This window comes from Pituophis catenifer, unplaced genomic scaffold (genome assembly GCF_029215685.1).
Source record: "Pituophis catenifer annectens isolate HBS135680 unplaced genomic scaffold, rPitCat1.0.hap2 SCAF_2, whole genome shotgun sequence".
Classification (NCBI taxonomy): Eukaryota; Metazoa; Chordata; class Lepidosauria; order Squamata; family Colubridae; genus Pituophis; species Pituophis catenifer.
In genome coordinates, this window is record NW_027256882.1 from 20,227,377 (window position 1) to 20,247,108 (window position 19,732).

The window sequence follows — 19,732 nt, forward strand, 5'->3', positions numbered from 1 at the left end:
GCAATGGGAAATGGCCATGGATGGAGGAATGGAGGGTCATATCGGAGGTTGGGAGCGCACCCCCGCTATTGTCAAGCGGTGGCCCGCTCCGCCCCTCCTGGTTCTGCCTGCCTTCCTAGGGGTTTGAGAGATAGAGCCTCTGGGCTCAAGCTGGTTTACTTTAATGCTAGGTCTGTGGTTAACAAAGCTCCCCTCATCAGTGAGCTGATCGAGGAGGAAAATGCAGACCTGGCTTGCATTATGGAGACCTGGCTGGGCTCGGAGGGTGGTGTCCCCCTGACTGAACTTTGCCTGCCAGGTTTTTGGGTGCTACACCAGCTGAGGACCCAGGGGAGGGGTGGGCAGTGGCGGTTGTTATTAGAGAGGCCCATAGTCTGCAGGAGGTCACTGCTCCCCAGATGGAGGGATGTGAGTCCCTACTCATGAGATGGGGTCCTCGAGGGCAGTGGGGCCTGTTGATTACGTACCTATCTCCCATCTGCGTATCAACGGCCCTGCCCGGGCTGCTGGACACCCTATCGGGGCTGGTGGTTGAGTTTCCCAGTCTCATTGTTCTGGGGGACTTTAACCTGCTTTCCCTGGGTGGGGCATCGGGGGCGGCCCAGGAGTTCATGGCTTCCATGGCAGCCATGAACCTGACTCAGGTAATTCACGGCCCGACTCATGTGAGGGGACACACGCCTGATCTCGTTTTTGTCTCGGAGCAGTGGTGTAGTGAGTTCGGTGAGGGTATACCAAGTATTTACCCACTGTCATGGACCAATCATTATCTCCTTCGACTGGACATCCATTATGCTGTCTCCTGCCACTGGGATGCAGGACCGACCACCTGGTTCTGCCCCAGGCGCCTGATGCACCCTGAGCGGTTCCAGACGAAGCTTGGGACTATACCTCTCTCTCTTTCCCAGGCTCCGGTCGAGACTCTGGTGGATGCCTGGGGAAAGGTGGCCGCCGGGGCTCTCGACCAGGTGGTGCCTTTGCGGCCTCTGACCCGATGCAGATCCCAGTTGGCCCCTTGGTTTACTGAGGAGCTCCGGGAGATGAAGTGGCAGAGGAGAGCCTAGAAAGCTGTTGGAGATCCAGCTGTTCCGAGTCTGACCAAGCACAGTTAAGACCCTTTACGTGATCTTATCTAGTGGAGGCAGCGAAGTGTCTTTAGTTCTCTGCCCTCATCGCGTCCACAGATAATCGCCTGGCTGCCCTGTTTAGGGTGTCCTGCTCCCTTCTGAATCAGGGAGCGGGGGATAACCCTAGGCGGGGGAGGGCCGAGGAGTATAGCCAACATCTGCTGGACAAGATCGCTCAGATTCGGGACGGGCTGGACTCTGACTGGGCAGGGTCGCTTGAGGGGGTGATGACGGGTCTGGTTATCTGGGACAAGTTTGATCCTGTTACTCCCGAAGAAATGGACAGGATCATGGGGAAGCTGAGTACCACCACGTGTTTGTTGGACCTGTGTTCCTCCTGGCTTGTTTATTCGGCTCGGGAGGTTACACGTGACAGGATCCAGGTGTCAGTGTTTCGCTGGCATAGAGAGCAGAGAGAGAGAGAGAGAGAGAGAGAGAGAGAGAGAGAGAGAGAGAGAGAGAGAGAGAGAGAGAGAGAGAGATAAACTCTGAACTTCTGCCTGCTAAATCCCTTTGATGTCCGGTTGTCGTGGAAATGACGGGGGGGAGACATTCCTGGGAAATGACGAGACAAGGAGTCTGAAGAATGACTTGGAAGATAGCCAATGAGAAGCAGATATTTGGTTATCAGAAAGGGAGGGATTGGGGGGCAAAAGGTCAGTCTTGTCCACATCGAGTCATGATCCGGTAGCTGTGCTCAATTAAAGAAAAGATTTCCTTAAAGATTGGCAGTTTGGAAATTCATTTATTTTGAGATAGCATCGAAGTCTGACACCAGGCAGTGATTACTGCTTCCTTGGGTGTGGGGAGCTTCCCTGCCACATTGAAGGAGGCGGTGGTGAGACCCCTCCTCAAGAAACCTGCCTTGGATCCAGCTATCTTGAACAACTTTCGTCCAGTCTCCAACCTTTGCTTTATTGCAAAGGTTGTTGAGAGCGTGGTGGCACATCAGCTCCCGTTGGCCCAGGAGGAAGCAGTATACCTGGACCCATACCAGTTGGGTTTCAGGCCCAGGTACAGCATGGAGATGGCATTGGTCGCGCTGGTTGATGATCTCTGGAGGGCTCGGGACAGGGGACATTCCTCTGTCCTGGTTCTGTTAGATTTCTCGGCAGCTTTTGATACCATCGACCATGGTATCCTACTGCAATGCCTTGAGTTGTTAGGTGTGGGAGGCACTGTTTTACGGTGGTTCTCATCCTACCTCATGGGTCATTCGCAAGCGGTGTTGGCGGGGGGACAGAGGTCGGCCCTGAGGCCCCTTACGTGTGGGGTGCCCCAGGGGTCGGTCCTCTCTCCCCTTTTGTTCAACATCTATATGAAGCCGCTTGGGGAGATCATCTGTGGTTTTGGGGTGGAGTATCATCAGTATGCTGATGATACCCAACTTTTTCTATCCACACCGAATCAACCCAGTGATGCCCTCAACGTGATGTCCCAGTGCCTGGAAGCAGTGCGGCTCTGGATGGGGAGGAACAGGCTTCAACTCAACCCTGCCAAGACGGAGTGGCTGTGGGTACCAGCATCTCAGTTCCATGGGGATACTCCACTGCTGGTTATAGGAGGTGAGCTGTTGACAGAGCGCGCAACTTAGGCATCCTCCTAAATTCAAGGTTGTCTCTGGTTACGACCGTGACCAGGGGACATTTGCCCAGATTCGTCTGGTGCACCATTTGTGCCCCTACCTGGCTCAAGATGCCCTACGCACGGTCACTCATGTGCTGGTCACCTCCGGATTGACTACTGCAATGCTCTCTACATGGGGCTGCCCCTGAAGACTACTCGGAGGCTTCAGCTGGTGCAGAATGTGCCTGCACGGGTAGTGATGGGAGCGTCCTGATGCTCTCATGTTACACCCCTCCTGCGCGATCTGCATTGGTTACTGGTTGCCCTCCATGTGAGATTCAAGGTGCTCGTGATTACCTATAAAGCCCTACATGGCTTAGGACCGGGGTATTTGGCAGACCTTCTGTGGCCAGCAACAGTTCCCCATCGCCCTGTGCGTTCCCACAGAGAGGGCCTACTCGGGGTGCCGTCGGCCAGACAGTGTCGGCTGGTGACCCTAGGGAGCGGGCCTTCTCTGTAGGCACACCTACCCTCTGGAATCAGCTCCCCCTGGAGCTCCGGTTGGCTCCTGACCTTCATTCTTTCCGCCGAGAACTAAAAACATGGCTATTTCGCCTGGCCAGCCTGGACTAATGGGGTTTTTTTAAATGGATTTTAATTGATTTTAGGGATTTTATGTGTAACTTTTAAACTTTTTGTCATATTTTTTCTGTTTTATTGTTGTGAAGCGCCCTGAGTCCTTTCAGAGAAAGGGTGGCATATTAGTCTACACAAATAAATAAATAGATAAATAAATAAATAAATAAACTTCTTGAATGTCAAAATGAACATGGGCAACTCAAGTGATTTTGCTTCTCTCTCCCCTTAAATCCTGCCTGCATTTTCATACATCCCCATGTCACTTCCTTCGATGTTCTTGGAACAGAATCCTTCTATACTTCACAAAACCCCTTCTCCATTTCTATTGCTGAATTAAAAAGAGCCTGTATCTGAAGGCAGGATGTCTGATATATAGTTTGGGAAGGGAGGGGATACTCAAGGAGATAATGATAAAACTGAAGAGACGGAAGATTTTCCCCACCTGGTTCTGCCCATAGTGCCTTGTGATGGCTTCCTTGTTGATGCTGAATTTCACTCCTGCAGATCCTTCTCTTGCCAGACTCCCAAATTTCACACTGGTGCCTGACTTATTATGAAAACCCACCCAACTCACAAGGTCAAAGTCAGCCATCAAATCTCCATTCCCATCCAAGTACATTCCTTGCATGGTGTTGTTGTAGATCTGGGGATTCTTCAGGAAATGGTGGAGCTACAGAGTGTGAGGAAAGGAAGGTTTTAGATGAATGGAATCTGCTACATCAGGTTGGTATACAGAGATATAGGGAATTTGATTTTTTGAACTGCAGCTTATTTTCTTATCAGAACAATTCCCATAGATTAAGTTGTTAATGGGGAATATATTCTTCACAGAATCTGATATTCCAAGTCCCCTTTACTCTTGATTTATTGTTCATTTGTAGCTTTGGTCCTCTTGAAGGTAAGTAGACAGAAGAAGGGGCAAAGATCTGCTGCAAAGTATTACCTATGAATACGCCTGCTGATATTCCCTGATGCTTATGCATTATTTTCTAAATCCTCCCTGAGAAGTATCAATAGGGTTGCATTCTTTTGTCTGTAGGGGTGTGCCTCGATAATAGAGAGCCCATATTGTGCTCATCCTAAGAGACACGGTGGCTCAGTGTCCAAGATCCTGAGCTTGTTGATCGAAAGGTTGGCAGTTCAACGGTTCGAATCCCTAGTGACCCATAATAGGGTGAGCTCCGGTTACTTGTCGCAGCTTTTGCCAACCTAGCAGTTCGAAATCACATAGAAAATGCAAGTAGTAAAATAAGGACCACCTTTGGTGGGAAGGTCACAGCATTCCATGCGCCTTTGGCGTATAGTCATGTCGGCCACATGATCACGGAGACGTCTTCGGACAGCACTGGCTCTTCGGCTTTGAAACAGAGATGAGCACCAGCCCCAAGTGTCGGAAACGACTAGCACATATGTGCAAGGAGAACCTTTATATTTACCTATTGTGTTCATCAAACAACAAACACTGCAGTGGGCCTTGATTATTTATTTTGGAACCTGTGTTTTGCTTCCACAGTATCAGTTTGGATATTTCAGTCCTGAAAATATTATTTGGCTTTGGGAATTTGGGAAACACATGTCATTTCTATGTTCTTGTTATCTGAAGGAAAGCTTGAAACATCAAGTCAGGAGTGACTAATACATTGATTTTGGCACTCTTTGGGATCCCCTACAAGGATGTACACTGACAATCATACAACATTGTATTGGATTGTAATATCCAATTTTACACATTAAAGAAATTTTTCTCAATATATTCCACACTTCTCAGAGAGGATTTTGCAATGTTCACCATCTATATGTCACACTTAGCAATAAACATGAAACCTGTAGGAATAGGAATAGGTAATTTCTATTCCATGGGAATACCTACCATGGTTGGATCTTTTCAACTTCCAGCCTGATTTTTTTCTTCTTCATTGTCCTTTGGGATTGGAATGAATAAGCCGCATTTAAGACATGTGCCACAATCTGAATGGCATTGTAAATTAAGGAGCTATCTAGAGAAAAGACTTTGTCAATCTTCTCTTGAGGTAGAGTCCCCACGTTCTTTTCCTCTAGACACCTTGTCCAGCCTTTCACAGACAAGGCAGGTTTCTCATATGAACAGTGAAATGTTTTAATCATAAATGCTTTGATTAAAATATTGAATTCTCTGAAATCTTCAGATCTGGTCCTTTGGCCGGTCTGGATCAGAAAAGAAAAAATACTACGGGTGTATTTTAAAGAGAAACTGTTATATGATAATTCAATGGAGAGATCCCACAAAGTGGTTGTGATCCAAACTTTTCCTGCAACAGGTTTTTTCATAAAGTTGAATATCATTTCTACATAGGCTTCTCCTTCTATAAAGGTAAACTCTGCATAGTAAACAAATACATTGATTTGGTGCCACATTTTGAAAATAGGAATCAGATACTTGATGTTCTTGATATCTAGTAATGCAATTTGTGAAAAAGCAGCACAAATGCCATTCTGGGCCAGCACGTGATTGAAGGTCCTAATGAAACGTTCTCCATTATCAGTGTCTGCAGCAAGGAGGCCAATGAATGTCCATCAAAAATACAGCAGCAGTTGAACAATTCCCAGGTTCTGAGCACCTTCTTTGGGGACGGTCCGGTAGAAAAAGGGTAATTGAGTTTTATCACTCAGGAAGGGTGAAATAAAAGTGTAGCTGATCTGGGAAAAAAAGATGGCTTGTATTTGATTTTAGGATTTTACAAAGTCAAAGTGTTAGATCCTAGGGAAAAAGACAGATCATAGACAGTGACTGGAAGATTCCATCTTACCTTGATGGACTTAATAAAAAAGTAAAAGTTTCCCTGCCATATCTGACTCTAGGGCATGGTGCTCATATCTGTTTCTTGGCCGGGAGAGCCAGCATTGTCTGAAGACAATTTCTTTGGTTATGTAGCCAGCATGTCTATATACCAAAGGCGAATGGAACAGTGTTACATTCTCAGTGAAGTGGTACCTATTAATCTACTTGCATTTGCATGTTTTTGAACTGCTAGATGGCCAGGACATAATAGGGGAACAGAAATCCAGAGAATGTAATCAAACAATTGTTATCAATGAATATTTAAAGATAAAAAGAAATCAAAATCTACTTTTCAGGAAAGTAGGGGCTTTCAGAGACCTTTTTTTTTTTTTTTTTTTTTTTTTTTTTGCCAACTGGTAATTTTTAACTATAAGTGTTTTTGTGTTTGCTTTGGTCTCTTTGGAAGATTGAAAGTTTAAATAATGCTAATCATATACTACAGTCACAGACCAGTATTACAGACAAGAAACATTAAAAAAAAATTAAAAGAATGAGAGGATAATATATTAAAACTAGTGATGGATTGTCAGTGGACAGTCAGTACCTAATTTTGTGAACAGTATAAAAAAACTACATTCAAAGGAACTACATTGTACTGATCTGATAATAGTGATTGTATATAAAGAAGATCAGTGTTTCCTGGACATTTTATCAGATGAAGTGTTATGAGGTGGGTGCATGACTCCTTATAGAAGGTGCAGTATTGTACGATGTGATATTTGAGGGATTTCCACAAAGAAGAATGTTTGTGTGTGTGTCAACCTATTTTCCAAAACAACAGAAAGCAATTGGAAGGAAACAAATCAAGGAAGAGAGAAGCAACCTAGAACTAAAGAGAAATTGCCTGATAGAACAATTAATCAGTGGAACAGCTTGTTTTCAGAAGTTGTGTGTGTCCAACACTGTAGGCTTTTAAGAAGAGACTGGACAGCCATTTGTCTAAAATGATAAAGGGTCTCCTGCTTGAGCAGGGGTTGGACTAGGAGACCTCAAAAGTCCCTTCCAACTCTATTATTCTGTTTAAATTAGAGCTGTAGTTTTGATGGTGCCTTGTCCACAGGGGCACAATATCAGCTCATGAAATGTGAAATAAAGAAGGATTGCTCATCTTAACTCATGCTTAAGATTTTTAAGAAGGAAACCTCCTTGAAATGCTCTGGAGTAAACCTGGAGAGCCATTTCCCTGCTCTATACCTGTGGGATTTTGTAGATGCCCAATATGGCAGCCATGAGGATGGATATGTCAGAGTTGGCCTCTTCCAGGAGAACCAGGATGTTTCTCTTCCTTCCGCAGCTGTAGTTGGGAACATTGGCCTCTCCAGTCGAAAGCAAATCCAACAGACCATCCAAAGTCAACATTTTGTCTAGAAAGTTGTCATGGAGGTTATAACCCAGGGTGAGGTTGGGCAAGAGAAGAGAATCTTTGTTGATTTCCTGAATGGCAAAAAGGAAGGACAGAATTTTCCAGTGCATCACAAGTGCTTTCCTGAAAAGATATGTACATTATGCCATGATGTTATATTCAATGAAAATAATACCTTTCTTCTGTCCTAATGTGTCTGTACAAGTCTTTGACCAAAATTCTTCATTTCAGCATCTACTTTTTAAAAGCCAAAACAGAAACACCCTAGACAATCTGTGCATTGTTTCTCACTTGCTCTCTCTCTCTCTCTCTATCACAACCTAAAACTGTAGAGTCAAAAAATATCCCAGGAAAAGCTATTGGTCATCCACTTGTAAAAATGTAGCTCAGAAATCTGTATGGACCTCTCCATGTAGGAACCAGGATTCACTCAAAGGATTATGCTACACATGTTATATGTGCATGGTGGGCATGTTTTTATATGTCGGAATAAGTGCACATAAATGAGATAGGGCAGAAAATAAAACATTTAAGAACTGAACAGAAGCACCAGCTCCTCCATTTCTCTTGAGTAAATAGTCTTGATCCCTGATTGCTTGAGAGAGAAGACAGAGGAACTGCTCAAAACACTTTGATATCAATGGAACCAGAGGTGAGTCAAGAAGGAGCATCTTAGGATGACCATACCCACGTCAAGGAAACAATAAATGGCTGCTGATCTGGCAGTGGTGAGTTTAAAGAAATCCATGGACCTATGAGGAAAGCCATGATGGAGCATCTGGGAGAATGTCTTGAGGCACCTGATCTGAGAGCTGATGTCTTTGAATGTCTTCCAGAACTGTCCTTCTGGAAGATGCAGAACTGTCTTCTAGGAAAGACTCAGAAAAGAAGTCAGCTATTTCTCTCAGCTGGTATTGACCAGGACTGACCAGTTAGAGCCTCCTGTCCTTTTCTTTGATGGGAAAGCTACAACCATGATCAAACTCGCAAGCCTTGAAAGTTCAAAGCACATTGTCTGCAAAGAGATCAGTTTGACATAAGGATGCTGAGCATTAAAGCTTGCTTTTGTGTTATCTGCGGAATCTATTGCACTTCATACAGTTTGTATACAAATGTACCGAAATTTAACTCCCCCTATTTTTTTTTTATCAAAGGCAATATAACAGCATCATTCAAAATTCTGTGACTTACCACGTAACCTCTGTAGAAGGACATGAACTGAAATTGTGCATCCATAAATGTCGAATATTTGTGGCAGAGAAGAGCCCACCGATGAGATGGTCTCCTGGCCTGTAGTGGTTGAGTGGGTCTCTTCCATCCCTCCCCAAAGTCAAGAAGCACTTGGTGCCGAGCATCCCACAGGCTGCCTGGGGCAACAAAAGCTCCATCAGAAGCAGAAGCAGTGGGTTCATTTCTGGGTTAGCCGAAGGAATCCTCTGCTTTGCATCTGATCTTAGAATCAGCAGAGCAGAAGAGTTTGGAGATGTTGAAAGCAGATTGCAGCAAGACTGACTTTTCTAATACAGTATAAAGTCCAGAGAGGACTTCCCAAATGATGGAAACATGGACCAACACAACAGAGTCCATGAAGTATAGACCAGCATTCCAGGGTCACAAGACAATTTATGCACTAATTTTCATGATGTCAGATACTACTATGTCTTGCTCCCGAGTCTTTTGATGTCCTTCAGAGATCCAGGGGAATAAGGAATCTCTTGACATTTAGCCTGAAGGCAAGAAAGAAATCACTAACATTCTATTAATTATCTGAGAAGTAGGAGGTTATCAGTCCTCCCTGCAGGCTGAGCTGGGATCCAACTGGAAAACTCCAGATGTAACTCAATGTAATGGATTCCCAGAAAGCATCCAAGACCAACTTGTTCTGGGAGTATATGGGACACCTGTCATTCTGCTTAGTTGACTTCCAATTGGTTTTCTTTCATGATATAATATGTGAAAGTTTTATTGTATGATGCTGTGTTTTTGATAGGATGAAATTGTTACTGTTACCTTTTATTATTGTGGACTTTTTAACTAAATGGTGTTGATGCTACCTTAGGCCTACGGTGCATTTTTTATTGTTCAGACCTTTATGTTATAGGATGGATGCTTTATTTATGTTGTGGGTTGACATACACCTGTCTGAAGTAGAATGAACATAAATCAAAGAAATATCCATCTATTCATCCACCCATCCATTACACCTGGAGGTGTGACCCAGTGGGATTCAAAGGTTTTTACTACCGGTTCTCTGGCCATTGCTTGGTGGCTGGGGCTTGGTGGGCGTGGCTTGATGGGTGTGGCAGGGGAATAATACTGTAAAATCTCCATTCCCTCCCCACTCCAGGGGAAGGATACTGCAAAATCCCCATTTCCTCCCAATCAGCTGGGACTCAGAGAGCAGAGAATAGATAGTGGTGAACCAGTCAGAGGTGGTATTTACTGGTTCTCCGAACTATACAAAATACCACCTCTTGTGTGACCAAGCGTTGATAACTTCATACCTGATGAAGGGGATGTCCCCATCCTGTTTTAAAGAGGTACTTATCAAGAATCCATTATTGGACCCTACCTTCCTGGACAATTGTCATCCAATCTCTCCATATCCCTCACCAATCTCAGCACTAAAGTATATCACCAGTCTCAAAAATAAAACTGTTTTGTAATTATTAAGATCCACCAGACTTCTAGAAGTAAATTTTACACACACACACACACACACACACACACACACACACAGAGAGAGAGAGAGAGAGAGAGAGAGAGAGAGAGAGAGAGAGAGAGAGAGATACACTTGTGTATTCAAAGTTTCAAACAATGAAGTGTTTATTGGTGAATAAATGACCATTGAAATTAAAAGTCCATCTTTTGCATTGCAGCCATTTTTCTCCTATTGTTACCTGAAATTCAGGCACCCTGAATTTTGCCTGGAGATGATGAATTCTATTATAATGAATTTGAGAGGGGGAAAAAACACTATTAGCCTTTGCAAAAGTCACTTTTCACCTCCAATCAACAATACAAATGACAGCAGAAAAACTACAAAATTTATTAAGATGATGGAGGTGTCAAGTCTTTTGATAGCATACAAAAAGAAATGATACATACATTTAGTCTGTGTGATACATCAGAAAGCAACCTATAAAAAATCAAAGATGATTACATGTAAGAATTGAACAAGAGAAAACATGGACTACAGATAAAAGTCCCCAAATGGCAAATTTATGGGTTACATCATGTCCCTTCCCAGGTGGTAGGTATCTTACTTAAAACTTGCAACTGTATTCAATAACTTTCAGAATATAATCTCTATAGTTTAATGGCTGAAAAAGTTAGTTCATACAAATTTAAAAAATGTTTTTGATTCAGGAGAAAAATGGGCCTTCCTAAAATTACGAAAAAGGTCTAAATTGCCATGCTAAAATGCTACTATGTCCTTACTTAAAAGCTGATACAGAAACCCAAAATACCAAGTAGTATTGGCAGACATAGAAAGATGGAAATTGGGTTTAAGCAGGAGATCACTTTAAAAAGCAGTCAGAGAAATGAAAAGTACCTAATGATGAGTTAAAATATTAGCTCCCCAGATATAATATATCCCCAGAACATCCATGAGAATCAGTTTTCTACTTCACTTTTCAACATCAATTGCTGCTTTGTATTCAAATCTGGCCTCAGCACAATGATGTAACACTTAGGGATGAAGATGCAACCCAGCAGCCCAGCACTGGAAGCCAAGATGGAGAAGACCTGCACAGCCACCATGTATTTCCCTCTGGTGCTCAGATAGGTAGGCACAAAGGACAGCCAGACACTGCAGAAGACCAGCATGCTGAAGGTGATCAGCTTGGCTTCATTGAAGGACCCAGGGAGATTCCTGGCCAGGAAAGCCACCGTGAAGCAGATGGCAGCCAGGAGGCCCATATAGCCAAGGGCAATATAAAACATAGCAGCAGAGCCTTCATTGCACTGCAGAACGATCTCTCGAGGCTGAGAGTTCATGTCAGAATCAGGGAATGAAGGAAAAACTCCTAACCAGGTGAAACAAATGACAACCTGGACAATGGAACAAGAAAGGATGATGGTGTTGGCCAGACTCTTGCCCAGATATTTCCTCACTCTATTTCCTGGCTTTGTGGCCAGGAAGGCCAGCACCACCATGATTGTTTTGGCAAAGACAGAAGACACAGCAATTGAGAAGATGATGTTGGGGACTGTTTGTTGGAGAAGGCAGGTGGTTCTCCTTGGCCGACCAATGAAGAGGAATGAGGTCAAGAAGGAAATCAGAAGGGAGACCAGGAGAATGTAGGAGAGGTCCCGGTTGTTGGCTTTGACTATGGGAGTTTCTTGAAATGTAATGAAGATGCCGAAGACAACGATGGTGGTCAAAATTAGGAATAGAGCAAAGGTAGTAAGGATGATTCCCAAATTCTCTTGATGGGACAAAAATGTGACATTTTTGGCAATACATTGATCTCGCTTCTCATTCTGATATTGATTTTCCGGACATCTGATGCAGTAGTTTGCATCTGTAAAGGAGAAATGTAACATCTGCCATGAATTTATAAATGTATGAATTTATAGATTAATGAATATGTGTGTGGATATGCTTGCATTCGTAAATGTCCAAAGTTGATTAAGTGAAAAAATGTAACTATATTAAGAAGGGAGATAATGCAAGTGGAGACCATAGTTAACTTGACAAATACCTCCATTTTTCTCCATTTTTTTCCATTCCAGGGACTGTAGGAAATGAAAGGGGTGAAGGACAACTATCTTTATCATTCAGTAAGGTCTCTAAGGACTAGAACTGGCCAACTTGAGAGGGTTGGAGTATTTCTGTTCCATTTGTCCACCAAAACCCAATGGTTAATGATTTATAAAGGCTGGGGGGAAACAGTGTCAGAGCTGGAACATAAATTATGGAAGGTCAGAGTTGGCTTGCTGTCAGGGTTCTGACCGATGCCCTAATTAAATCATGAGTCTTGAACCAAGCTTCAAAAGAAATCTAGTTATTTGTTAGGAACTTCATGTCAGCACTTTCCAAGTGAAGCCAACTCTGACTCCACATAATTTACACTCCAGCTGTTATCCTGTTTTCCCCTCCCCCAAGATGTGTCATCAGTAACATTCTCCAATGAAGCAATTTCGCGGGATGTAGAGATCACTCCCCTCCGGCTACTATGGGTTACCATTGAGACGGCCTTGACAGAGATATGGCTGGAATCTGCTTTTGTTCTGACTGCCATGCCATTCATACTATAGAAGCAACATCACATTCTTTCTCAAGATGAAGCAACAGACTGCTTCCTGTCATTTCCACTGATCCTTCACAAAGCTATAGAACTATTTCCTTAGCTGTTTGGTTTCTTCTACATCTCAAAATCTCATTCAAGGGGATTCAGGCACATTATTGCTGCACACCCTTGGTGAAAACAGTCATTGTAGTTAAATAAATACTGTATGCCTTTGGCCCAAATCATCATCATCTTTAACAACCTTATAATACCTTGAGGAATGAACTCTGGGCAACTGAAAGGAGCAAGCAGAGTTTTTAATGGCCGTATGCCCTTCCTGTTGCCAATGAGGAGTTTTGTTCAGGATTGTGCCCAGAGAGAGAAATATTTGCCTCTACCTATGTTCAAACTCACAGCCTCCTGATTGTGAGGTGAGAGCTCCACCTCTATGCCGCCACACCACATCTTTGGCCCAAATACCCAGATTCATCTTCATTGAAAGGACTGCATTGATTTCCACTCATTCACCTTCTTGGGTAGAAATCCTCCCTTCTTCACAGGGGACACAGTTGTAGCAACAATTTGGTTTCCCCTCCTGGACCACCTTGAAATATCCATGCTGACAAGCTTCCACACACTGGGAGTAAGGCAATGTCTGGAAGTGAAGAGAATTGGCATTCAGAAGCACCTGCAATCATCAGCTATAAAATGAGACATAGACTTGGAAGGGGTCAACAAACTAGGTATGTGCTAAAAAGATTAGAAATGGAAAATTCTGTTTCTCCCCCAGGGCAAACTGTGGTGGCCATTCCAGGGAGGTCCAACAATTGTCAGGAAAGTTATTCTTGAAACTGGCGGTAGATTGTGATAATCAACCATGATTCCATTTTAGAAACTGACATGGAAGAAACAGGAATTCTGGAATTATGCAGCATGATTGATTCTGCACACATTTTCCACCAAATATCCAGCTGTAGCATCAACCTCTTGAATGTCAAAGTGAACATGGGCAACTCAAGTGATTTTGCTTCTCTCTACCCTTAAATCCTGCCTGCATTTTTCTACACCCCCATGTCACTTCCTTCGATGTCCTTGGAACAGAACTGATCTTTACTTCACAAAACCCTGTATCCATTGCTATTGCTGAATTAAAAAGAGTCTGTTTCTGAAGGCAGGATGTCTGATATATAGTTTGGGAAGGGAGGTGATACTCATGGAGATAATGATAAAACTGAAGAGATGGAAGATTTACTCCACCTGGTTCTGCCCATAGTGTCTCATGATGGCTTCCTTGTTGATGCTGAACTTCACTCCTGCAGATCCTTCTCTTGCCAGATATCCAAATTTCACACTGGTGCTTGATTTATTATGAAAACCCACCCAAGTCACAAGGTCAAAGTTAGCCATCAAATCTCCATTCTCATCCAAGTACATTCCTTGCATGGTGTTGTTGTAGATCTGGGGATTCTTCAGGAAATGGTGGAGCTACAGAGTGTGAGGAAAGGAAGGTTTTAGATGAATGGAATCTGCTACATCAAGTTGGTATACAGAGATATAGGGAATTTGATTTTTTTTTGAAGTTCAGCTTTTTTTCTTATCAGGACAATTCCCATAGATTAAGGTGCTAATAGGGAATATATTCTTTACAGAATCTGACATTCCAAGTCCCCTTTACTCTAGTTTTATGGTTTATTTCTCTCTTTGGTCCTCTTGAAGGTAAGTAGACAGAAGAAGGGCCAAAGGTCACCTGCAAAGCATTACCTATGAATACGCCTGCTGATATTCCCTGATGCTTATGCATTATTTTCTCCATCCTCCCTGAGAAGTATCAGTAGAGTTGCATTCTTTTGTCTGTAGGGGTGTGTCTCAATAATAGACAGCCCTTATTGTACTCATCCTAAGAGACACGGTTGCCAAGATCCTGAGCTTGTTGATCAAAAGGTTGGCAGTTCAGAGGTTCGAATCCCTAGTGAGTAACTGGGTGAGCTCCCGTTATTTGTCGCAGCTTCTGCCAACCTAGCAGTTCGAAAGCATGTAGAAAATGCCAGTAGAAAAATAGGGACCATCTTGGGTGGGAAGGTCACAGCATTCCATGCGCCTTTGGCATATTGTCATGTTGGCCACATGATCACGGAGACGTCTTCAGACAGCACTGGCTCTTCGGCTTTGAAACAGAGATGAGCACCACCCCTTAGTTTTGGGAACAACTAAAACATATGTGCAAGGGAAACCTTTATATTTACCTATTGTGTTCATCAAACAACAAAAACTGCAGTGGGCCTTGATTATTAATTTTGGAACATGTGTTTTGCTTCCACAAGAGAGAAGATGTAGAAGACACAATATCAGTTTGGATATTTCAGTCCTGGAAATATTATTTGGCTTTGGGAATTTGGGAAACACGTGTCAGTTCCATGTTCTTGATATCTGACGGAAAGCTTGAAACATCAAGTCAAGAGTGACTAATATATTGATTTTGGCACTCTTTGGGAGCCCCTACAAGGATGTACACTGACAATCATACAATGTTGTATTGGATTCTAATATCCTGGGAGAGAATCGAAATCCCTTTTCGAAGTAGAAATTACAGATTCTGAAGAAAGAAAAGCTCAAAGCGGAAGAGATGGAAATGTTGTAGTGCTGCTCTTTGGGGCCTTTGTTTCTTTCCTGCTTCTCTTCTTTCTTTCTCTTCCTTTTCTTTCTCGCCTAAACTCTCTTTCCCCGTCAAAGCCTCTTCTTGGGAGCTTTTCTGGGTGAGTTCTTCTTCTGTAGTGCCAGCTTCCAGTTCCTCTTTACTACTTTGTTCGTCTTCTGACCCTCTCAGATAGTCAAGGAATTCTTGTGCCTCCACCAAGCTGTTTATTTTAATCCTCCTTCCTTGCCAGGTGATCAGCATCCCCTCCGGCAAGGTCCATCTAAAAAGTATATTCCTTTTATTTAGCTGTGAGGCCAGAAATCTGTAGTCTCTCCTTTGTTCTCTCACCCTCCTCGGCACTTGCTTCAAGACAATCACCTCTTTTTCCTTGTAGTTAATCGGTTCTTCTTTTACCATTTTATAAAAGATATCCCTCACTTTCTTACGTGCGAACCTTATATGCACCTCTCTGGGTAGATTGTTCCGTCTAGCATAGTTAGTTTGTATTCTATACACCTCGTCCAGCTCTTTTATTATGTCATTTGAATCCTGTTGGAGCACCTCCGCTATTATTTCGGCCATTACTTGGCCTAGATTTTCGTCCTTGTCCTCTATCACGTTTTGGAAGCGCAAGTAGAAAGAGGCCTTGTCCATTTCCAATTGTATAATCGCTTCCTCCAGATCCCTATTCTGGGCCATTAATTTTTGATCCACTGTTTCTAGGTCTTTCTCTTGTTGTTCGACTTTAGATTCTATCTTACCTATTCTCTGTTCGTTATTTGAAATGGCTTGTTGTATGTCACCTATTTTCTGGTCAATGCCTTGTATGTCTATTTTGATTTCCTGGTGGTTGTTGGTCATTTTTTCTTGCATTAGAAGCATAATATTAGAAGCTAATACTAACATCAAATTTAAGTAAATCAACAGAAAGTAAAAAGAATGGACGACTGGAAAACTATATCAATTAATGTAAACGGACTTAACGATCATAAAAAAAGAAAAATTTTCTTTAACAAATTAGTTATACAAAATGCTGATATTGTATGCCTCCAGGAGGTACATATTAAACAAGAACACATAAAATATTTGGATAATAAAAAACTGGGAAATCTGTATACCTCTTTAGCTACGAAGAAAAAGAGAGGGGTGGTACTATATATTAGAAAGGAGATGAAGACGAAATTGAAGTATGCAGACCCCAAAGGGAGATTACTAATTGTCGAAATCGAGAGAGGCAATACAACAATTTTAATAGTAGCGATCTATGCCCCAAATAAAAATTTGAAAGAGTTTTATAGTAAAACAAGAGATATAATAAGAGGATTGGACAATAATAATGTTTGCATCATTGGAGATTTTAATGGAGTGGTCGAGGCGCATAAAGATCACAAAAGACCCAGAGGTCAAAAGAAAATGAGGAAAAATCTACCAAAAACCTTTTTCGACTTAGTCGATGAATTAAATCTTGTGGATATTTGGCGAACACTACACCCCAACAAGAGACAGTATACCTTCTACTCTAATCCCAACAAATCATGGTCCAGAATAGACATGATGTGGGCAAGCAGGAACTTGGGTATGGACATTGAGTCAGTGGAAATTCTACCTAACACCTGGGCAGATCATAATCCACTGGAAATTAGATGGAAGAGTACATATAAGAGAAAGAACACAAGGTGGAGAATGAACACACAATTTTTACGAGACAAAAAAAATATCGACAAAGTCAAGAGGGAATTAGAAATCTTTTTTGAAGAAAATGAAAAAGAACCAACGAACCCGGGGATAATCTGGGATACGATGAAGGCCTATTTAAGAGGCCTAATGATATCTTATGGAGCGTTCAGAAATAAAGAGAGGAGAGAATCTCTAAGAATATTACTAGAAGAACTGGCAAAGGCAGAGAAAGAGGCCCAAATAAACCCTGACAATGAAGTAATAAAAGCAAATTGGATGAATATTCGTCATAAATTAAATATAATGGATCAAGAAAAACTTGCATTTAACATTAAGAGAACAAAACAATATTACTTCGAGAATGCCAACAAGCCAGGAAGGTGGTTATCTTACAGAATTAAAAAGGAGAAAGAGAAAGGAATCATTTTTCAACTTGAAGACACCGAAGGTCATACCACAACTAAGGAAGAAAAAAAATTGGAGATAGCATACAATTTTTATGCGTCTTTATATAAGGAAGAGGATATATCCAAAGAGAAAGTAAAACAATATTTATTGGAGGAGGGAATGCCACAGATTGGAGAGGAGGAAAAAGAAATATTAAATAAAGAGATTACACTAACAGAGGTAAAGACTGCAATTGCCAAACTGAAAAAGAACAAATCCCCGGGCCCGGATGGATTCCCAGGGGAACTATACAAAAATTTAGAATTAGAAGATATCCTACTCCCAAGAATGCTACAAATTTTTATTTATTGCAAAAGTTTTACAATTACATTTTCACCCCTTTTTTCACCCCCCCACCACCCTCCCCAAACTTCCCATCCTCCCTAACCCTCCCTAACCCTCCCCCCCAGACTTCCCTATTACATACTCATAACTAATAACACTAATAAATAAACCTGAACCCATCCCTCCCCCTATATAATTTTTCCTCTTTGTCTCTTTACATTAAAATATTTCTAATACATTATTTTCAAATAAAAGCTATTTGATACTTTCTAGTTTGGTATTTGTTCTGAACATATTCTATCCACCTTTTCCATTCCCATTCATAAGTCTCTTGTGAACAATCTTTTAAATACGCTGAAATCTTCGCCATCTCTGCAAAACTGGCCATCTTCAAAGTCCATTCCTCGATAGTAGGCAAAGCTTCATTCTTCCAGTATTTACCTATCAACAATCTTGCTGCTGTTATCATATACAATATTAGTTTTATTTCACCCCGTGTAAAACCCTTAACTATACCCAATAAAAACAATTGTGGAGAAAATTGAATTTTTTTCTTCAAAACATTCTGCATGACCCACCAAATTTTTATCCAAAAAGCCTTAACTTTCCTACAGGTCCACCATACATGATAATACGTAGCATCCAAACATTCGCATCTCCAACATTTTGGCTGAACATTAGGGTACATACATGACAACTTTTTAGGATCTAAATGCCATCTATAAAACATTTTATAAAAATTTTCTCTCAGGTTTTGCGACTGTGTAAATTTAACATTCTGAACCCAAATTTTTTCCCAAGTTTCCAGCATCACTGGTTCTTCAAAATTCTGTGCCCACTTAATCATACAATCTTTAACTAGTTCCGTTTCTGAATCTCTTTCTAACAAAACATTATAAAGCCTTTTAATATGCATTGGACCTTTCTCTCTTATATGTCTAACCAATTCTTCCTCATGCAACATAATACCAGTTTTTTGGTCCTCTTTCCATCTCATTTGTAATTGATTATATTGTAACCAGGTTAAATTAATCCCTTCGTCCAACAGTGTCTGCAATGTCTTCAGCTGCCATCTGCCCGCATCTGTAAAAAGAACCTCTTTATATAAAAACCCCCCGAGTGACATTATATTTGTATTCCACAAGGTATGACCAAGATCCAGCCATAGCGGTATTTTATAATCCCATTTGAGTCGGTGCTTCTTCCAAACTTTCATCAGGGAGTCTCTAAGTATATGACTTTTAAATACTTTATCCACTTTATTTTCATAGAATAAGTAAGCATGCCATCCAAATTCAAGATCAAAACTTTCTGCATTCAATATTCCAGCCTTTTTATTTCCAAACCAATCACTTGTTAAAGTTAAAGCTGCTGCATCATAATATAACTGTAGGTTTGGGAGTTTAAGGCCTCCTCTTTCTGGAACATCTTGCATAATTTTCAATTTCACTCTCGGCTTTTTCTCGTTCCAGACAAACTTATTCACACCAGACTGCCAGACTTTCAGTTGTTTATCACTTTTAAGCACCGGAATCATTTGGAACAAAAACAGAAATCTTGGCAAAATATTCATCTTAACTGCTGCTATTCTTCCAAGTAAAGACAGTTGCAGCTTTTTCCAAGTCTCCATGTCTTTCTGAACCTCTCGCCACAACACCTCATAATTATTTTGAAACAATTTCATATTTGATTCTGCAACCTGAATTCCAAGATATTTTACCTTAGGTACAATTTCAAAACCTGCCCTCCTTTCAAGCTCGTGTTTACGATCTTGTGTCATATTCTTAACTATCATTTTAGTCTTTTTTGAGTTCAGTTTAAAACCTGAAACTCTACCATAGTCTTGTATAATGTCGTTCATCAGGATTATTGATTCCATTGGTTGTGATAGGGTAACAACCAGATCATCTGCAAATGCCTTTATTCTATAATCCTCTT